Genomic DNA, 10,502 nt, shown 5'->3' with positions numbered 1-10,502 from the left:
CATCTTTTGAGGTGGAACGAACTTGGCCAAGAATACATTAACCAACTTTTCACAAAAGTCTAGGCTTTCTATGGGTTGAGAATCCAACCATATCCTAGCTCTGTCTCTAACAGCAAAAGGTAAAAGCATAAGCCTATAGACCTCAGGATCAACTCTATTGGTCTTAACAGTATCACAGATTTGCAAGAATTCAGATAGGAATTGATGTAGATCTTCTAGTGGAAGTCCATAAAATTTGCAATTCTGTTGCATTAGAGAGACTAACTAAGGCTTAAGCTCAAAGTTATTTGCTCTAATGGCAGGTATGGAGATACTTCTTCCATAGAAGTCAGAAGTGGGTACAGTGAAATCACCAAGAACTTTCCTTACATCTCCTCCATTATTCTGATCGGTTGCCATGTTTGTATTTTCAGCTTCTTGTTTGAAAAGCTCTATGAGGTTTCCTCTGGAGTGTTATGCTTTAGCTTGTTGTAAACACTTCCTTAAAGTCCTCTCAGGTTCAGGATCAGGATCAAAGAGAGGTTCTTTATCTCTATTCCTGCTCATAAACAAGAAAAAAGAAAAACAAAAAAGAAAGAGAATGGGAGTTTCTATGTAAAAGTATAGAGAACTCCCTGTGAGATGTGAAGAAGAATTCGAATAGAGGGGTAGAAGAATTCAAAAATTAAGAAGTAAAAAGGGAAACTAGAATTAAAATATTTTTATTTTTATTTTATTTATTTATTGAAACCGAAAAACAAGAAGGAAATGAAAATCTAATTGATTAAAAAGATTTGAAAATTGAAAGATGATTTTCGAAAAAGAAGAGAGAGGAAGAGGTAAGAAATTTTCGAAAATAGAAGAGAGAGGAGAGTATTAAAGAGATTTCAAACTTTTAAAATTAAAATAAGATAAAGCAAGTAACTAATTAAGAAAGATTTGAAAATAAGATAAGATACAAGAGTTGAAAAAGATTTGATTTTAAAAATTTTAAAATTTAAAATTGGAAAGAAAAAGTCAACAAGATAAGATAATAATTGAAAAGATTTAAAAAAGATTTTGATTTTGAATTTTGAAATTAAAACAAGATAAGATAAAGATTTGAAAATAAGTTAGGAAGATAAGATATGGTGAAGATTTGAAAAAGATTTGAATATGAAATTTAAAATTAAGATAAGATAAGATAATAATTTGAAATTTAAAGAAAGATAAACCAAAGATAAGATAAAGATTTGAAAAAGTTTTAAATTTTAAAATTTAAAAGAAAGATAAGATAGGAAAAAAATCAAATTAAAAGAAAAGATTTGAAAAGATTTAAAAAGATAAGATTTGAAATTTGACTTTACTAACAAGAAAACACCAAACTTTAAAATTTTCAAATCAAAATAAAAAAAAAAAGAAAGCAAGATTTTCGAAATTTTTGAATAAAGATAGAAAAGATATATTTTTTTTATTTTTCGAATTAATGAAGAAAGAGAAAAACAACTAAAAGACACTAAACTTAAAATTTTTAGATCAAAGGATACTAATTTCCGAAAATTAAAAGGAAAAACACCAAAAGACACCAAACTTGAAAATTTTTAAGATCAAACAAAGAAAAGAAACAAGAACAACTTGAATACCAAGAAGAACACTCAAGAACAGTTCGAAAATTTAAAGAAATAAAGAACACACAAAGGACACCAAACTTAAGAACTGACACTAGACTCAAACAAAAGACAAAGAAAAGATGGATTTTGAAAAAGTTTTTTTTTTTTAAAAAGAAAAACAAAAGACACGAAACAAAATAGTAAAAAGTACCTAATCTAAGGAACAAGATAATCCGGTAGTTTGTCAAACTCGAACGATCCCCGGCAGCGGCGCCAAAAACTTGGTGCACGAAATTAACTCTGCAATATTCGAACAGATAGACCAGCAAGTGCACCGGGTCGTCCAAGTAATACCTCAGGTGAGTGAGAGTCGATCCCACGGAGATTGTTGGTTTAAACAAGCAATGGCTATCTTGTAGATCTTTGTTAGGCGATTAGAAAGGAGGATAGTTGTCACGATAAATGCATAAAACAGATAAATAAATAAAACGTTACTGAATAAGTGTGAAATCAGTGATGATATAACGGTTGAGGCTTCGAAGATGCTTCTTCCTTCTGGATCAACTTTTCTCACCATATACTCCACCTTCTGATGATTCATTCCATGGCAGGCTGTAAATGATGAACGCCGGGTCAGCGGTCATTAATCTCCTTTGCTTCAGATCAAACGCCGGGTCAGCGGTCATCCAATCTGAACGAGGGTGAAGCTCTAGTAGTCCATTCCCTTGGTGATCCTACTCAAATCGCCACAGACAAGGTCAGATCTTCCGAATCAGAGAACGCTGCTCCTTGGATTCTAGCCTATACCACAAAGGCCCTAATCGCCCCGTACCTCAGCTGAACTAATGTCTCGAGAAGTCCCAAATGAAGTCGTGGATTAGCTGTCTAAGAGATGTATAATCAAGTTTGTGGTTCAATACTATCCCGTCAAGGACTCGCAAGAACCCATGTGAAATAGAGATGACGGTCAAGTTACACTCCCAATTCATTAGGATGAAGAACGAAGATACATCTTAGAATGGAATCAAGCATAGATTGAAATAGAATAGTGATATTATTAATTCATAAGAATCAGCAGAGCTCCTAACCTTAACCTAAGAGGTTAGTGATTCATATTGTAAAATAATGTTCAAATGTAAAAGTGGGGGAAGAAGATGAGCCGATCCCTAAACAAGGGTGAACTTCTCCTATAAATACTAATCTGCTAACTAAGAATTACAGAAATAAGATAAACTAGTCTTGTAGTGCAAAAATTCACTTTTCGGGTCCACTTGGTGAGTGTTTGAGCTGAGCTAAGGGTGTCTCCACGTCCTAGGACCCTTCTTGGGCATTGAACGCCAGCCTTGGACTCCTGTTTGGGCGTTGGATGCCAGCTGCTCCCTTTTGAGCGTCCAACGCTTGGAAGAGGGTGAAGAACTGGTGTTGAATGCCAGTTTTGGACCTTCACTTCCAAAGCAAAGTATAAACTATTATATATTTCTGGAAAGCTCGGGATGTTAGCTTTCCATAGTTTTTCAGACCGCGCCATTTAGACTTCTGTTGCTCCAGAAATGCTCCTTCGAGTGCACGGAGGTCAGATCCTGACAGCATCTATAGTCCTTTCTTTGACTCTGACTCAGACTTTTTCCAAAGCTCCTCAATTTCAGCTAGAAAATACCTGAAATCATAAAAAAATATACAAACTCAAAGTAGAATCCAAAAATATGAATTTTGCATGAAAATCTATGAAAACATAATAAAACTTAAACAAAACATAACAAAAACTATATGAAAATGATGCTAAAAAGGGTATAAAATATCCGCTCATCAGTCAGGCGATTAGAAAAGATGGTTGTTTATTGAAAGCATAAATAAAATAGAAAAGAACGAAATACCAGGTTGGTGTGAAAACAGTGATAGATATTCAGTTAAGGCTTCAGAGATGCGTATTCTTTCTGGATTAACTTTTCTTACTGTCTACTTCAATAACGATTGATTCCTTCAATGGCAGCTGTACGTTATTAACTCTTGTCCTCTCATCAAGTTAACTCATGGCTTCCCACTGTGGCCAAAGGTGAAACCCTAAGCAATCCACTCCCCTTCGCGATCCTACTCAAAACGCCACAGACAAGGTCGGATCTTCCGGATGAGGGAATGCTGCTTCTCTGACTCTAGCCTTAACGCCACAGAGACCTAAGTAACCCACGGTCAACGAGATTTTATGTCACATATCCAAAGTTTCCCAAGTACGCTCTTGGAATCCACAATGGAATATCTAGCTTTAGCTCAATGCTATCCGGGTCAGGACTCGCACAGAACCCAAGTAGAACAAGGATGAATATCATGGTTCCTCCTCAATTCATGAGATGAAGAATGAGAATGCATAAGAGAATAGAATCAGACATATTGAAATAGAACAGTAATATTATTAATCCATGAGAATCAGTAGAGCTCCTAACCCTAAGTTAAGAGGTTTAGTTGCTCATAGCTTACAGAAAATAATAGTAGTAATGTGTCGGTGCTTCTCCCCTCCTGGTAAGCATAATCCTCAGGAAGAAGGAAGTCTCTTATTTATAATAAAATACTAGACCTAAAAGATGTTACTCGTAATTAAAAATTACAAAAATGTGAAAAACTAAGCTAAAGGGTGCGAAAATCCACTTCCGGGCCCACTTGGTGAGTGTTTGGGCTGAGCTTGGGGTGAATCCACATCCTAGTACTTCTCTTGGGGCGTTGGACGCCGAGTTTGATTCCTTTTGGGTGTCCAAACGCCAAGCTTGCTCCCTTTAGGGCGTTGAACTCCAGAAAGGGAGTGTTTTGGGCGTTCAATGCCCGTTTTGGACCTTCATTTCCAAAAACAAGTATAAATTATTATATATTGTTGGAAATCCCTAGAAGTTAGCTTTCCAACGCCATTAAGAGCACATCAATTGGATCTCTGTAGCTCCAGAAATACGTGTTTGAATGCACGGAGGTTAGGAGTTGACAGCATCTGCAGTCCTTTTTTTACATCTGAATCAGACTTTTTCAAAATTTGCCAGATTCATCCAAAAATCACCTAAAATCATAGAAAAACCAAAAAGACTCAAAGTAGCATCCAAAAAGTAATTTTTGCACTAAAACCTAATAAAACTTAACAAAACATACTAAAAATACTGAGAAAATAGTGCCAAAAAATGTATAAACACTACTAAAAAACTAGTTATTACAGATGGATATTTTCGACGGATTTTATCTTACGGAAATACAGACCGAATTTCAGAGGAATTTTTTGTTGGAAAACAAAAAAATTGAATTAGCATAAATTACAGACGGAAAAGAGAATCCGTCGATAATTCTGTCGGAAAAATTAATTTTTTTAGTGAGAAATGGTTACAGACGAAAAATCCATCTGTAATTAAATGGACAAAAATGCTGCGTTTTATTAACTTATTACAAATGGAAAATCTGTCTGTAATATAAAATTTTCCGTGGGAAATATTAACTTAAACCTAAACTCTACTTCTATCCCCTCGAGCTCCACAGTCCATACTCCAAACGAGCTTCACAATCATCTTCCTCTCCATTCACACTCCAAATCTTTCTCCTCAGCGCCGCATTCTTCCATCACCGCTTTTTCATCACCACAGTCATCCACCGCATTCTTCCATCATCAACACCTTTGGGACTTCCATCACTCCCGTCGTCGTCAATCATCACTCTCGTTAAACCTAACTCTACTTTTATGAGTATAAGCTTTAATCCTCTTTCAGTGACTTTTTCTTCTCTTCAAACTCAACATTGATGTTGAGTATTTAAATTTTCTACTATATTTTCTTCCAATTAGTTTAATTGCTGCTTGATTTCATTTCCGATTTGGAATTAAGCTAGCGTTTGCTTTTGATTTTGTGATTTATTTGGTTTGCTGTGATGAATTTTTATTTAATCAAAGCGTTTCGAATGATGCATGTAAGCTGTTTGATGAAAAGCCTCAGTAACGGGATTCTTCTCTTTCATTTCCTTCTGAGCTTTTTGGTTCCAAAGAGTCTCAACCATCACCTTCTTCTGTAATTTTTGGCTCTATATTTTCTCCTCAGTCACCTAAGGTCAATGAATTTTCCTTCATTTTTCCTTTTTCATTCTTATTTATTTAATTTATTTTGTTTCTATCTTTCTGGATTTCATGCTTAGGTTGATGATGATTTCTCCTATGTAACATATTTTCTTTTACTTTTGCATTTGCTCTTTGATTTTGTTTTTGTTGTTCCTGCAACATACTTTCAAAGAACAAAGATAAGCATTTAATTTGTACATAAAGATGAATTGAATTCAATTAGATTTTCCAAGTTCTTTGAATCATCATAACAAAGTTTTCATTGCATATATTTAGACTCATATTAATAAGCATCTCTTAGTGTTTTTTTTTAATTTTATTTATTTATTTATTTGTGTTGAGTCAGGTATTAGGTAGAGAATCTCTGAGTCATATTAATAAGTTTTATTTATTTATTTTATTTAGTTACTATGATACATTTTTGAAGAATTACAAAGACCTTGCAAATACACAGAATTGGATTCAACCATTACTTGGTAAGCATTTATTCCTCCTAAGATGACATATTTTTCTTTGAACCAAATCAAGTCTGCATTAATATCTCTCTTTATCAAAAAATTTGGATTTTGGATCTGCAGTTGCTCTGTCATATTCAGAACAAATACTAGATGGGAGTTTATGGGGTTCGGAACAAACTTTTTTACTACTTTAATGTTATGTAATTGAATATACTTATAAAACTATTTTACATTACATATTGAATTCATCTTATTTTGCCTGATAGATTAATTAGCATTATATATATATTATGAAGAATGATTTTATGAATATAGTGTTTCTTTTCCTTATCTATTTATTAGAACGGAGAGAGAGCAAGGGATTAGGAGGGTGTAAATTAATCTTTATTTAAGAGCTTCAGCAGTGAATGGTACAACCATTTTTTGACATAGTTTCTCACATACTCTTACCTCTTCGCTATCTGTCTATCTACAGCGGCCATCAACAGGTATCCATCAACCAACCCCACTTATTTATCTTAAACTCCTTCTAGCTGTTGCGAAGGCCTTAAGGCAAGTAGCTGAAGGAAAAGCTTTTGCTCAAGCTGAGGCTGCTGAATGGAAACGGAAATTTGAGTTGGAGAGGCTGAGGAATCTGCAGTTTGATTCTACAGGTTCTTATAATTAAATAATGCAAGTTTCACTTTCTGTTTACACATTTCCTGTTCTATAACAGTTGATATTGCGGAAGAAACAATAAACTTTTTTCATCTGCCTGAACAGTAAAATCAATTTTATTTGTTTACTTGAGATTATTTGCTTACTTGAGTTATTTTAATGTAAACAGAATATTATATTGATATAAGGTTTTAGGTTTAATTTAATGTGCTGTTTTTCAGCCTGGTGTGTGGGGAAATGAAGGTGGTCAAGTGTAGCGAAATTATTTCCTCATCAAACTATTTATTTCATATGGTTAATGGAATTATTCAAGATCGGATCAAGAGAAAGCTTATATAAATAGCATATGAAACAACTAGCTCAAGTTCTTGGAAGGTCCTTCTTTCTCAATCTCAATGCCTAATTTGCTTCTTTTTTCTTTCCTCCTGTTTTGATTTTTGAGTTTTCTGCTAACTATGTAGTGAGGAAGAGGCTAAGAAGAAGATATACTCTGTTTCCACTACTTGGCGCCCTCATTTCCGAAGAGCTTTCTTACAAAGTTAAAGGTAGGTTTTACCGCTACGTTTTTTCTTATTCCTCTTCCCATCAATTCTTGTCTTTCATTAATGTCGATGCTTATTAGATTTGTTTTCATTGCTTGCATGTGTTAAATTCTGATTTTCAAAGCATTTTTGATATCACAATTGCTTTGTATTTAAAAGACTCCTCAACACTCTTATTTCTTGATGAACCAACAAGTGGACTTGACACTGTTGCCTCTTACTATGTCATGAAAAGAATTAAATCCCTTGATCATAAATATGCCATTCAAAGGACAGTTATTTCATCAATCCATCAGCCTAGTGCTGAAGTTTTTCAATTCCTTGATAATCTCTGTTTGCTCTCTGCTGGCGAAGCTTGAAGCGAAGCTCGGAATGATAGTTAACTCCGTTGGTAACTTCTTCTCTAGCAAAGACCAGCTTCTCCACTAACTGAATCAAATCGAATCAAATACTTTATATATAAGGTTGCATAGATCTTCAATCTTTTGATCTATTCGCACTCCACTAACCAGGTTAGCCCTAACTCCATCCCTTGTTTCTCTCACTAATTTTTCATTCCAAACGCGTTATTGTGCAGTGTCTTGCTCTGGACTCGAAATTCGGTTTGAAACAGTGCCGATTAGTGGTTAATTGCTATCAATTTTGTATAGTTGAACATATCTCGAGAAAAATCGTCTAATTTTCTAAATATGAGAAGTTAAAGAGGGCCAAATATAATTAGAATGCTTAGAAAAAGTAGTTCTTGTTTTTTTAAGACTCTTAGGGTTTTCTGAATTCAGCATTGTGAAATTGTGATCCTTTGATTCTGCCATTACTGTTATGCTGGGCGAGCTAGTTAATTCATATATAAATTCGATTCACAATATTTAGATATTTTGGTCAGCTTCTGGAAACGAAAGCCTATATAAGGAACCAGCTCCAAATTGCTATAGCATGTTTATATTCATTCTAGTTTAGCAGTAGTATAGTAGTGACGTGAACTTCTGCTAGTAAAACTGTAAACACTGAATGAAGAATGATCGGACTCTTCAGATTGAACTTATTATATTTAGATGCAATGAATTTGAATTATTATATTCTTTGGTTTGTTTAGAAGGGTTTCCTAACAATTTGAAGAGCCCTAATCCTACTTTCTAGTTGTAATGATGCTTTCTTTCACGCAGATTTGAAGAGCCCAAATTTTTTAAAAGATATTTATCCAATTAGTGGGTAGAAGAGAAGACTGGTGGTCGAATAACTGCATCCACTGTTGCTTCTATTTCCATTGAACTTTTTGTTCCTCTATTGATACAGAACTTCCCAATTCTGCTTCAAATTTGAGTGATCAATTAATCGATCCTCTGTTTTCGTTTTTTTCACCCTCCAGGTTGGAATTGAAATGCAGAGATTAAAAAAGAAAAGAAATTAAAAAAGGATCTAAAATCATGAACTGATTAAAGAGGAAAAGAGAGAGGGCAAAGAGGACCAAAGCTGAAGATTTTGATGCTGAAGAGAGTGAGCTGATTAAAGAGGAAAATGAACAAGAGGAAGAAGTTTTTGATCAAGTTAGTTGTTTAAATTCGTTTTTAAAAAATCTGAGTTATGTTGATTGCTGGGCTACTGTCTTTGTATTATGATAGTCATCCTTTCAAAACATTTATGTAATGGCATATGATATTGTAATGGCATATGATAATCAAGTTAGTCATCCTTTCAAAACATTTATGTGTCCCAGATAATGAAATGGCATATGATAATGCTGTTTCAGCTCTGGGAAAAATTTGCCAATCTCATCGGGATAGTATTGATTTTGCCCAGGTCTTTACATTTTTTCTGTTAATGGTTACTCTTATTGTTTGGTTTGTTCATCAACATCTTGCCTTATCATGGTCTAATCTCTGTGGAGGCTGAGTTTTTTAATTGTCAGGTTGAGATGGCATATGCTTATTTAATCTTTTTGCAATCTTTTGTTATGTTTACAGGTGATTCCTGCATGGTTGAACTATTTGCCAATAGAAGGTGATTTGATTGAGGCCAAAGTTGTCCATGATCAACTTTGTTCCATGGTTGAAAGGTAAGGAACTCAAATTTTCCTTTTTAGTTTTCTAATGCAGTCCCGCATTTACTCTTTTTGTTCTAATTCTTATTTTTGTTTACCTGTAGGTCTGACAGTGAGCTTTTGGGTCCAAACAATTAGTACCTTCCTAAAATAGTTTCAGTTTTTGTTGAGGTTAGTTTTCATCAAGCATTTTCTGCTTTGATGTTCCAATGCATATTTGATTTGATTTAATTTGATTTTCTATTTAATGTTGCCCATTTTATGCGATGTAGGTTTTGTGTGCTGGAAAGGACCTCGCAACGGAACAAACTGCTGGCCGCATGATTAATCTGCTCAGACAACTTCAACAAACTTTACCGCCTGCAACTCTTGCTTCTAGTTAATGTTGCCCATTTTTTTGGTCATCTCTGCAGCCGCAACAACAACTTGCATTACAATCCATCCTTTCTTCATAGTTTCCATGGTTTTGCTTCCTTGAAGTCTATCCTTTCTTGATAGCGTCACATCTGAGTTTGCTATTGGTGTCTTACACTGCTTGGGGACATGCTTTTTCCGGTTTGGTGGTCTCTCAATTTGTTACCCATTCTTTGCCATAAGATGGTTTCCATCATTCATTCTTGCATGGTGTTTTTATAGCAACATGGCTTCAGTTTTGAGAATGCAGATTCAATTGTGATTGGAAAGGAAACTTTCTGTAGAATGTGTATATTACGAGTGTTAATAGTGCCGTTTAGCCCAAAATAAGAGTAGGCAATTGTGGCTATAGGTATTGGATAATGGTGTTGAAAAATAACATCCAATTTTATAGGTATCGTGTAATGAATATTATGTTTATCTATGTGATTTTTGGCTTTCTTTTTTTTTTTCAATTTACAGTGTATTTGATAGAGTAATTTTAGAAAACAAATCTAAAGTATTTATTTTGTAATGAAAAAAAAAAAAAAACTCTATTTTACCTTACTGACAGATTTACAGACGAATTTTCTGTCTGTATTCAGAGTGTGGGATGATTTTTCAAGGTTTAAATTACAGACAAAAAATCTGTCGGAAAATCTGTTGCCAATTACCGATGAAAAATCCGTCGGAAAATTTGTCTTTAGTTACAGATGGAAAATCCGTCTGAAAATCCGTCTGTAATTATTGACAAAAAATCCGTCTGAAAGTTCG

At 34.3% G+C, this 10,502-nt stretch overlaps 1 long non-coding RNA gene across 2 annotated transcripts; it reads left to right on the top strand.

Annotated features, from left to right (window-relative positions):
• LOC107619299 lies at positions 6,991–10,081 on the top strand. Of its 2 annotated transcripts, XR_002363094.1 has the most exons (6): positions 6,992–7,130; positions 7,217–7,300; positions 7,422–7,809; positions 8,664–8,791; positions 9,356–9,506; positions 9,608–10,081. It is a non-coding gene; the product is annotated as an uncharacterized LOC107619299 (long non-coding RNA). The 2 variants fall into 2 exon arrangements; XR_001615612.2 differs by lacking the exons at positions 9,356–9,506; positions 9,608–10,081 and having other exon boundaries at positions 6,991–7,130; positions 8,664–8,906.

The sequence above is a fragment of the Arachis ipaensis genome, chromosome B01 (genome assembly GCF_000816755.2).
Source record: "Arachis ipaensis cultivar K30076 chromosome B01, Araip1.1, whole genome shotgun sequence".
In the NCBI taxonomy this organism is placed as follows: Eukaryota; Viridiplantae; Streptophyta; class Magnoliopsida; order Fabales; family Fabaceae; genus Arachis; species Arachis ipaensis.
The sequence above is the reverse complement of the archived record's forward strand: the minus strand, read 5'-3'. Positions and strand labels throughout refer to the sequence as shown.